Source organism: Eurosta solidaginis, chromosome 1 (genome assembly GCF_040869045.1).
Source record: "Eurosta solidaginis isolate ZX-2024a chromosome 1, ASM4086904v1, whole genome shotgun sequence".
In the NCBI taxonomy this organism is placed as follows: Eukaryota; Metazoa; Arthropoda; class Insecta; order Diptera; family Tephritidae; genus Eurosta; species Eurosta solidaginis.
Window position 1 is genome coordinate 143,417,629 of NC_090319.1, and position 3,404 is coordinate 143,421,032.

The following is a 3,404-nucleotide window of genomic DNA, read 5'->3' on the forward strand; positions in this document are numbered from 1 at the left end:
TTGGTGAGCCAATTTTCAAAGTTCATATATGCGCAGGCGGCCACCGTGGTGTGATGGTAGCGTGCTCCGCCTATCACACCGTATGCCCTGGGTTCAACTCCCGGGCAAAGCAACATCAAAATTTTAGAAATAAGATTTTTCAATTAGAAGAAAATTTTTCTAAGCGGGGTCGCCCCTCGGCAGTGTCTGGCAAGCGCTCCGATTGTATTTCTGCCATGAAAAGCTCTCAGTGAAAACTCATCTGCCTTGCAGATGCCGTTCGGAGTCGGCATAAAACATGTAGGTCCCGTCCGGCCAATTTGTAGGGAAAAATCAAGAGGAGCACGACGCAAATTGGAAGAGAGCTCGGCCTTAGATCTCTTCGGAGGTTATCGCGCCTTACATTTATTTATTTATTTATATGCGCAGGCATTCCTTTTGGTTCTAAGGAGTTTAGAAATTCATTTGGATAATTCACAATTTTATCTTCATCCGTAACTGTGTCGACCGATTTATATTTCGTCACTTCACCAGGAAATTGGTTTTGAATGCGATCATTGACTTTGTTAACATGATCATTTTTGGGAGCTAAAAAACAAAAACATTTAAATTTAAAATTCTTAATTCTGAAATATGAAAAACTTTCGCCTTGAACGAAGGAACCTGGAGCCAAAATTTTGTGATGATTGAAGTATGGCAAACACGTTTTCAAAGGGAACACAACACAGAATTTGATTTTTATAGAATATGAAGATAGACTGAAGCTAAACAATTTTTTTAACAGCGGCAGATTACTAAACGTCCAAAAGGCATAACAGCCAAACTCAACAATGCAGTCAAACTTTAGGTGTTAAAATAACATAAGTTTGTACGGCAGCCATAGTTTTTCCCCATTCCACATTGTTAGGACTTAACGCCAAATAGCTCCTTACCAATTTTCATTATCCTACCATTACGACATCCAGATATATGCAGTATAATATATTCCATTTGTATGGGAAGTGCCACGCCCCCTTTTCCCAACTCCATATTTTCTTGGTGGTGTTAGGGATTGACCTCATATAATTCCTTACTGAATTTCAATGTTCTGGCATGCATACCTTCAAAGTTATGCAGTACCAAAGATCCCATTTGTATGGGAGGTGCCACACCCCCTTTTTCCCAATTCCGCATTTTTTGGTTGTGTTAGGGATTGACTCGTATAACTCCTTACTGAATTTCAATGTTCTGGCATGTATACCTTCAAAGTTATGCAGTACCAAAGATTCCATTTGTATGGGAGATGCCACGCCCCTTTTATATATCGAAATTATTTTTAGCCTAAAACCTTCCCGTTCATCGAAGGAACCCATAACCAAAATTTGGTGATGATTGAAGTGTGGGAAATACGTTTCCATAGCGAACACACCCACACACACAGAATTTGATTTTTATATTATGCTCTATTTCTATTAACATGTTGCCCTCTATTTTCTTTCTTAGAGCGTTTAATTTTAATACATTTCATTTTAGCTTCCCTCAGTGTCTCATTTTGCGCAAGGATCCGGCTCACTATTACACTCTCGGTATGCTGTATTATATAAATTTTTATCCAACTTTTCTTTTAGTGTATCTCTAATTTTGTCCTTGTCGCCTGCTGTATTAGCCCTTATAATTATCGTGCCATTATTTTTGGATTGTACCCTTCCTATATTTAAATGGGATTGATCTATTCTGTTTAAATCCGTTTTGTTTTCTCAATGGCTTGTTTCACTTTGGGCTTAATAAGAATAGGAGGGATGCCCTTTGTAACAGTGGCATATGTAGAAACATTTGCACCGACAAAACCTTTATTCTGATTAGCAGCCTTCTTAACCTCTTTTATAATTTCTTTTTTTTTGTTTAATAAGCGCGGATATTAGCAACCTTTTTAACCTCATTGAGAATTTCATTCTTTTGCTTAGTGAGCACCTCATTCGGTATACTAATGTTACTTAGTTTATCCCTATTTTCCAAGTACAAACTTTCTATTATTTTTCATTAACTCTAGTTTATCTGAGTTCACCTTATAGATATTATCTACTATTCTTTTCATCTCTCTTTCGTTGTGAGTTATGGAAGCGCTTATTTCCCTTTTATGCTCGCTCGACATTTTTTCAATTTCACTTTTTTGCTCTTTCAAATTTATTCTATTTACCTCTAACATTGGAAACATAAGTCATGCAAACATCACAAATCAATCTTAAAAATTGGCAAACTTGCAAACGATTAAGGCCCTAAATATTCATAGATGCACACGCAATGCTTTTATGGTAAACCTTACCACACACACTCTCACATCTTACACCTGTTTCCCCTCTTATTTTTTTGCGACATTTCTCACACTTTTCTTCCATTTTCTGCTTAACAGTTACACAGAATTGCACAAGCAAAATATATTTTCACAATCTTTTTATTTAAGTTAAATATAATTGAAATTCATAAGAAAAGCACTTTAATTATTAATGTTACTACATCACCTGTTGCTACTTTGTTAGTTTTACCAATTTTTAGTGCTTATCAAAGCACAGACTTAAGAATGTTTATTTTATTTACGAGCTCCAAAAACACGTCCTTTCGCACGCAATAACAAAATGATCTCCTGATTATGGGCTCACCATGGCCAGAACATTAAATCCCTCGAGCCAACAGAACTGCTACAGTTCAGCAAGGAAGTCTGGATAACCGAAAATTTTCGTTTAAATGAGGGAATCATAACGGCTTTAAACGTTTTCGTTACTGACTAAAGGAATAGTATCGGTAGATATGGGTTGGGTTTCCGGCCTTTGGTAGCGGGTTTATGCTTGCCATTCTCCTTATTCTGCAATGGTAAAGGCCTTTAACGACAAGTACAAAACACGATTAAGCTGCTGATGCACATTGGGGCGAACTTTTCAAAACCACCTACATATCACAAATATTAAACGATTTTAATCATTTTTGTACAGACATTTTTTTAATAAAGAAATTAGTTTGAAGAATCAAGCGATGTGAGTCTCTTCGGAATTCAAATACGAAAATTTCTGTGTAAACATTGTTGCAATCGGTTGATTTTTGAACCTGTAAGTGGTTTCGAATGAAATTAGTGCTTAATCTCCGATGTGTGCCGTCCGTCTGTCACAACGTGGTCGATTTGATTGCGACTATTGTGATCGGGGGACAGTCATATAGCTTGATGTATCTTTTTATGCATGAAATGTATCTTTTTATGCATGAACAACTGCAAATATGGCAGTGTGCAAATTAAAAATGGAATGGATTTTATAACATAATAGTTGAAAAAAACTCTAAATCAAGCGACAAAGCATGAAATAAAAAAGTTGCTTCAAAGCAGTAACAAAACTTGAAAGGTCACAAAAAATAAAATACATGAAAAACAATAAAACGTTAGCCTTCCACAAACAAAT